The sequence below is a fragment of the Nomascus leucogenys genome, chromosome 7b, assembly GCF_006542625.1.
Source record: "Nomascus leucogenys isolate Asia chromosome 7b, Asia_NLE_v1, whole genome shotgun sequence".
In the NCBI taxonomy this organism is placed as follows: Eukaryota; Metazoa; Chordata; class Mammalia; order Primates; family Hylobatidae; genus Nomascus; species Nomascus leucogenys.
In genome coordinates this window covers 14,700,115-14,708,599 of record NC_044387.1, presented here as the reverse complement: position 1 = coordinate 14,708,599, position 8,485 = coordinate 14,700,115, and the positions used below count along the sequence as shown (strand labels likewise).

The following is an 8,485-nucleotide window of genomic DNA, read 5'->3' as shown; positions in this document are numbered from 1 at the left end:
CACTAGTTTTTGTATTTTTAGTAGAGATGGGGTTTCACCCTGTTGGCCAGGGTGGTCTTGAACTCCTGATCTCAAATGAACTGCCTGCCTTGGCCTCTCAAAGTGCTGGGATTACAGGTGTGAGCCCCTGTGCCCAGTTTTAATGAATAAATTCTTAACTACTATTAATTGCTTATAATATATCCAGCAGATATGTTTTAAAAGTCAATAATATTAATTCCCTTTGTAGATTGTTTTTAAAAAAACTGTTTTGAGTCAATCTCCATTAATACTTGAAAGTACAAATATAAATTAAATAAGATCCAAAGGACTGTAACATGGTGTGGTGGTTCACGCCTGTAATCCCAACGCTCTGGGAGGCTGAGGTGGGTGGATCACAAGGTCAGGAGTTTGAGACCAGCCTGACCAACATGGGGAAAACCTGTCTCTACTAAAAATACAAAAATTAGCTGGGCGTGGTGGCACGCACCTGTAATTCCACCTACTCAGGAGACTGAGGCAGGAGAATCGCTTGAACCTGGGAGGTGGAGGTTGCAGTGAGCTAAGATCGTACCACTGCACTCCAGCCTGGGCGACAGAGCAAGACTCTGTCTCAAAAAAAAAAGAATTGTAACACATACAACAAAAAACTCTATAAAACAAAGGTAACTTTAAAAGCATTGCTCAATTTACTTTGTACCTTTGTACCTTTTTTATATAAAATATTTAAAAACAGGACATATTGTCTGGATCATACATGAAAGTTCACATCCACATGTCTTTTCTATCAAATTCTCATCCTTTCTTCATTGTCAAAATCTTAATTTTCATTCCTGGCTGGATTGTTCTTCCTTGGCAATTCTTTCTGTTACCCCACTAAAACATTTCTCATGGAAGGAATTATGACCTTGGTATGGCAGAAAATGATCACTTTGCAGATGTGAATACCGGTCGCAGTTCTCAAATTTCTTCACCATTTCCATTGTTATCAAGCACCTTGATGTGTGACTGGAAAGCTTCTGCTCGCAGTTGCTAATGAGTTTTAGGCAAGGATGCCAGGGCACCATCTCTTCAGTGTATTCTGGTATATACATTAGTAACCAATAGACTAGTCTTCCACCTACCACAAGGGTCTCAGCTGAGAAGTTTAACAAGTCAAAAAACATATCACTCAGATGATAACTCAAGGAAACAGGAATGTGGCTTTCTGGACATTTTTCTATCTCATTTGGTATTTCCTTCAGTGAACCTGTTCTTCTCGTAGATTCCCTGATACCACATGGAGGATCAAAATATGTGCCCTCTCTCCAGGAAGGTTTAGATGCATCTGAAACCAGGACTTCAAGGTCATACTTCTCTAAACCGTATTGACAAAGATTGGCCCTAATGTTTTCATCTGGTCCTCTCCATATCTGGTTTTTCCTACTGGCCATTCCCAAGCCATGAGCTATGTTGTGGTTTATGTCTGTCCCATAAACATATGCACCAAAATGAGCACATGCTATCAGGAGGCCACCTAGAAGAACTAGTTGTCAAGAGGAACAGAAAAGCTTTCCTTTGCTTTCTTAAACAGAAGCTTATCCATTTGGTTGGAGTGAGTTTCAAGAAGACCCAGTTTACAGTACACTGCTGCTTCAACAGACAGATCAAAGACAATATCATTTTCTTTCACTTTCCCATGGTTAGCCATGATGAATGACAAACCAGCATCCATACTTGTATTTCCAACAAAGTGCCTCTTTTTGACACTGTATGACTCAATAAGCTCTATCCGTGCATCTGCAATCCATCTGCCAAAGTAATTATTATGTGGATTCTCAGGGATGCAGTTTGGGTCCAAACCGTGATCCTCCAAAACAGAGAATGTATGTTGTGGTTTCTTTCAATTCACTTTTTCTTCAAATGGCAGACATTCAAGTGCATCTGTTCGCTTGATTTTTCCCTTCTTGTGTCAGTCTTATTAAAAGTGTGAATCTTTATTTTATATGTAGAGTCTGAATGTAGAAACGGAACCATCTTGTCCACAGGGTAATTTTTAAGGGAACTGTAAAGCTCCTTGGGAGATTGTCCATGATCCTATAGTTCACACATAGACTGTCCATTTCGTGAAATTTCTTGCAATATCTTCAGAGGGAATGCTAAGAATTTAAAATGGTGAATTTCCATGTTTCTTGACTGCTGGTGAACTGACCTCCAAAAAACGAAAGCAAAGACTTTATTTCCTGAGGCATTTAAGCTTCAACATCAGACAATTACAATTCAGGGTTTGGCAGGCGGAACTCCAGGTACTCCTGGACCATGAGCGGCAGATACCTGCTTAGGGTGCGCAGCAGCACCATTGCAGCTGCCTACCGTGCACCTTCACGGCTTGCACGAGGTCCCACCTCTTTCTCCCTCCCAGAGCAGAGTCTCCCCTGAGACCAGCCAGCTGATTTTCAACAAAGGCACCAAGAACATTCATTCAATGGTGAAAGAACAGTCTTTTCAATGAATGCTGCTGGAAAAACTGGATATACATATACAGAAAAACGAAACTAGACTTTTATCGCTCACCATGTAGAAAAAATCAAATCAGAAGGGATTAAAGACTTAAATGCAGGACTTGAAACTACAAAACTACTAGAAGAAAACATTGGGGGAACACTTCGGGAGGACTTTGCTCTGGGCAAAGGTTTTTTGGCACTGGCAACAAAAGCAAAAATAGATAAATGGGATTACCTCAAGCTAGAAAGCTTCTACACATAAAGAAAGCAGTCAACAGAGTGAAGAGACAACCTACAGAATGGGAGAGAATATTTGCAACTATTCATCTGATAAGGAATTAATAAACAGAATATATAAAAGCTGGGTGCAGTGGCTCACACCTGTAATCTCAGTGCTTTGGGAGGCCAAGGGAGGATGGCCTGAGGCCAGGAGTTTGAGACCAGAATATATAAGGAATGCAAACAAACCAACAGCAAAACAATAAAAACAACAAAGCCAAATAATCTAATTTTAAAATGGGCAAATAATCTGAATAGACATTTTTCAAAAGAAGACATATGCATGGCCAATGGGCATATCAGAAAAATGCCTAACATCATTAATCATCAAGGAAATGCAAATCAAAATGATAATGAGGTATCATCTCACCCCAGTTAAAATGGCTATTACTAAAAAGACAAAATTAACAAATACTGGCAAGGAGGCAGAGAAAGAGAAACTCTTTATGCACTGTTGGTGGGAAGGTAAATTAGTATAGCCATTATAGAAACACTATGGAGGTTCCTCAAAAAACTAAAAATAGAATTGCCATATGATCCAGAAGACCCACTATTGGGTGACTGTCCAAAGGAAATGAAATCAGTTTGTTGATATATCTGTACACCCATGTTTATTGCAGCACTATTCACAATAGCCAAGACATGAACTCAAACTAAGTGTTCCTCAACAGAAAATGTGGTATATATGCACAATGGAATATTATTCAGCCATCAAAAATAATGAAATTTTGTCATTCATGGTAATGTGAATGAGTTTGGAGGGCACGATGTTAAGTGAAATAAGCAGGCACAGAAAGATAAATACTGCATGTTCTTACTGCTATGTGTTAGCTGAAAAAGTTGATCTCATAGGATTAGAGAGTAGAATAATGGTTACTAGAGTCAGGGAAAGGTAGGATGGGAGGAAAGCCAGAGGTTGGTTAACAGATACAAAAGTGTGTCCAGATAGGAGGAATAAGTTCTAGTATTCTACAGCACTGTAGAGCGACTGCAATGAACAACTTATTGTATATTTCCAATTCGTCAGAAAGGCAGATTTTGCATGTTCCCAACACAAAGAAATGATAAATGTTTGAGGTGATGTATATGCTAATTATCCTTATTTGATGATTGTGCATCATATACGTGTATTGAAATATCACACTGTGCTGCATAAATATGCACAATTGTGTGTCAATTAAAAATAATAATAAAAGCAAGAAAGATACCATGTTCTTCAAAAAAAAAAAAAAAAGACTTCCAGCTTTCCCACCCAGATGTTGTTTTTGGGGTTTTTGTGGTGCAGGATTGGGAGGCTCAGAACTGCAGGGGTTGGGGAAGGGCAGAGAGCATGCGGAGAATGTTTCCTTTTTGGCAGCGACAAAATGACAGGCGACAAAAGCAGCATGTGGGAGACAAAAGGGATTTTAAAGAAGTGTGGCTAAAGACTGCTTATGCACTTCACAGAGCGAGAAAAGCAAGCAAGGAATATGAGGGCTTTTTTTCCAAGTCAGCTCTATCAAGGTGTAATTTACATGCAGTACAATTCACTTTTGGAGGTGTACAGTTTAGTGAATTTTGATGACCGCCTACAGCCATGTAACCACCGTCACAGTCAAGATACAGAACATTTCCATTACCTTGAAAATTCCCCCATGCCCTTTTAGTTAGAAGGATGTTTGCTGTTTCCTGTAACAGTGTTGAAGAATCCATCCTTACCTGAGATCAAGTAATAGAGAGGAGACAGAGCTGGGTGTAGAGGTGCCCAGGGCACCCTCTCCTCTCTATTCGAGCTGGTAAAAAACAAAGCTGCGGTATTCATCTTTATATACACACACAGATGTAAATACAGAGAGATGCAGACGAGCAAGCCACAAAGCCAATTACATAACAAAGTTATGCCATTAACCTATACAAAGATTTCATAGGTTGTAGTTCCTCTTCCAGTTCCTCTTCCATCCCCTGCTCCTGGCAACCACTGATTTGCATTAAAAATAATTCAACCTATCTCCATTTAATTTCTGTCCCTATGGTTTTGTCCTTTTCCAGAATGTCACATACATGTAATCATACAAGGATTAGCCTTTTGTGTCTGACTTCTTTCACTTGAGAGTCATCCGTGTTGCTGCATGTGTCCATCTTTGCTCCTGTTTATTGCTGTTTATCCTGTTTATTGCTGAGTAATATACCAGGCACACCACAATTTGTTTATGCATTTACTAATTGATGGATGCTGCGGTCGTTTTCAGTTTGGGGTTGTTTTGAATAGGGCTGCTATGAACATTCATGTAAAAGTCTTTGTGTGGACATACGTTTTCATTTTGCTTGCATAAATATCTGAGTGCAATTGTTGGGTCAGGTGATGTGTCTGTTTATGAGAAACTGACAAACTGGAATTACTTTTGTTGGTGAACTGAGTTTCTCTGACTATGACCCTATTGTGAAACTGAGCCATGTGGCTCACAGGTTTATAAGGGTTGCTTTGTACTCTTGTTGGACGAATTCTAGCTGCGTATGTTGTCTCTCTTAAAGGTATTTGCATTTTAAACAGAAGTCAGCTATTCCATTCAACAAACACACCCCCAAACTTCAAGTCATAGAATTGGCTTCATTTTCCATGGGAGAGGTTTCCTATGAGCTAGCAGGCAGGAGGTTCTTGTTGCCTTAGACAGGGTGCTCTTGGAATGCCATGTGGGTACCAGTGAGCCATACGTGTGCCTGCAACTATAGGTAGATGAATCCCCTGAGTACTCCCACATCCAGGATTCTGCCAGGCAGAGGAAACAGCTCTGGAGAGAAGAGATTGCTGGAGTGGTCCTCCTCTAACACTGCCCCTTGCCATTTTTCCTCAGGTCCTGCGTTCTTTCTTTAGACTCCACTTTTTCTGTCACCAGTGCAAAGCAAGCATCTTTTAGAGACAAAGGAGCGTTGGATGAAAGGTCCCCAGGGAAATCTCTTTCCTGTCTCAGATGTTTCCTTTAAGATGAGGACAGAATCAGAGCAGAAGGGGCTATCCAGAGAACTCAGTTTTACTTCATGAATGTCTTTTTTTTTTTTTTTTTTCTTTTTCAAGATGAAGTCTCACCCTGTTGCCCTGGCTGGGGTGCAGTGGCACAATCTCAGATCACTGCAACCTCCGTCTCCCGGGCTCAAGTGATTCTCGTGCCTCAGCCTCCTGAGTAGCTGTGATTACAGTCACCCGCCAACACACCCGGCTAATTTTTGTGTTTTTAGTACAGACGGGGTTTCATGGTCAGGCTGTTCTCAAACTCCTGACCTCAGGCGATATGCCTGCCTCGGCCCTTCAAAGTGCTGAGGTTACAGGTGTGAACCACCGCGCCTGGCACATGAATGTCTTTGACTCCATCTGTTTCTCTATACCCCCACAGTGTAGGCCTCCCAGTGATACAGGAGCTAAAAAGAAATGATTTAGGCAGCTAGCGAGGGTAAGATAGTCCTCGGTAAGGCTTCCCTCTTAACAAAAAGCAGTCCCCAAATCATTTCTTTTCTAACAAAGAGCAGCCTGTAAAATTGTGCTGCAGACATAGATAAGCAAGCTGGAAGCTTGCACAGGTGAATGCCGGCAGCTGTGCCAATAGGACAAGGCTATCTGAAAGCCAGGTATCTTCAACATGGAGGCTCCATTTTCCCTTTTCTTTGTCACGACATGTACAGAAAGAAACAGGGAACTTGGAGCCAGCCAGGTAGAGGACCCATCTTCATAATAAAAGATTAGGGGCCGGGCACGGTGGCTCACGCCTGTAATCCCAGCACTTTGGGAGGCCGAGGAGGAAGGATCAGTTGAGGTCAGGAGTTCGAGGCCAACCTGGCCAACATGGCGAAACCCTGTCTCTACTGAAAATACAAAAATTAGCCGGGCATGGTGGCGTGTGCCTGTAGTCCCAGCTTGTAGTCTCAACTTGGGAGGTTGAGACAGGAGAATCACTTGAACCCAGGAGGTGGAGGTTGCAGTAAGCTGGGATCACACCATTGCACTCCAGCCTGGATGACAGAGCGAGACTCTGCCTCGAAAAAAGATTAGGGTGGGGAAGCCAGCTTCTTCGTGAGCTATGTAAATGCAACACCTGGTTTGCCCAATCTTCTGGGCCTTATGTAAATCAGACACTGTCTCCTCAAGCTCATCTATAAAACCTGGTGCATTTCACCATGGAACCAGAAGACCCTCTTGGGAGCTCCTCTTTCTCTGCAGGAAGGAGAGCATTTCTCTTTCTTTTGCCTATTTAAACCTCTGCTCTTAACCTCACTCCTTGTGTGCCTCATGTGTTCCTGTCCTTGATTTCCTTGGCGTAAAGCAATGAACCTCAGGTATGACCCCAGACGACCCCGGTGGGTGCCTCACTGACCTGCTGCCTTCTCCTCTCAGTCCATCTTCTGGTCTCCACGTGGCAGCCAGAGGAGCTGCTTTATTTTTAAGGTTTTGATGGATTGATTTAAACTGGTAAACACATGGTTCAAAATTAGAAAGGTACAAAAGAGTAGGCAGAGAAAAGTCTCCTTTCACCTCCCCCACTCTTTGTTTTAAGAGACAGGGTCTCCCTATGTTGCCCAGGCTGGTCTCAAACTTTTGGCCTCAAGCGATCCTCCCACCTTGGCCTCCCAAAGTGCTGGGATTACAGGTGTGAGCCACTGTGCCTGGCTGAGATACATTTTTTTAGAAACACACACACACACTCACAATGATCATGTCATTCGTCTGCTGATAGCTATTCAATGGCTTCCCATTTCACTGAGGATAAAACACCAAGTCTATAATAAGGGCCCCAGGGTCAGGCTCGGGCAGCCCTGACTCCCTCTTTGGGATCTTCTTGCCACCCAGAGTTGGGACCCTCGGGCTTCCTCTCAGTCTCTCCAGCATGCTGGCTTCACCCACCTCAGGGTTTGTACACACACTGCCCCCATTGCCGGGGAGGTTTCTTTCTCCACTTCACCTAGTGAAGCCCCCTCATTTTTCAGATCTTGGCCTGAGAACTCCTTCCTCATGGAAACCTTCCATGATCCCCATGCCTGGCCAGGTCCTAGGGTCATGGGACTCTGCGATGCCACTTCAGATCTCTTACCATCATTTATCGCCATTCTGTTTTGAGATATTATTTGATCACGGCATTGGAGGAATCCTGCACTAGACTGGTAGTGCCAGGGCAGCAGTTGTCCTGCTTTTCTCATCACCATATCTCCAGGATCCAGCACAGTTCCGTGGAACACAAAGACAGCAGCTAGCATTGGCCGAGGGCTTACCATGTGCCAGGCTCCATTGTCAGCACTTTACACATAGCACATTCCTGTAATCAACATGAATGCCTGGAGACAGGTACAATGATCATCTCCATTTTCCAGACAAGGAAACTGAGGCTCAGCTAAGCAAGTCAACTAATATCACTACTAACTCTGACATTACATGCCTCCTGCAGGAGTTTGGTAAGTATTTGTTGAATGAGTGACTAATAAATAAAAAAGAGAATGAAAAACAAAATGAATCAAACTCTCATGTAATGGACAGAAAAGCTGAGACCCCCCTGGAGAGGAGCAACATGACCAGGTTATTCAACGCGGGGCTGGGAGGGCGGTGCAGGTGCCGCCTGTGGGGCCGGATTCTCCCAGCTGCCCTACCTGGCCTCTCAGCCACATGCCCCTGCTAGCCAGTAGCCCCAGCCCCAGCGGCTCAGCCCAGCCCTCACTGCCCTTCTCTCCGCCCTCGCAGTGGCTATCCCACCCTTTCCCTAGAGCTTTCCAAAGCCTGCCCCTGG

The 8,485-nt window shown here is 43.3% G+C and overlaps 1 pseudogene; it reads right to left on the bottom strand.

The window, feature by feature from the left end:
* Positions 1–806: 806 nt before the first annotated feature.
* LOC100606787 lies at positions 807–2,318 on the bottom strand (annotated as a pseudogene).
* Positions 2,319–8,485: the final 6,167 nt, after the last annotated feature.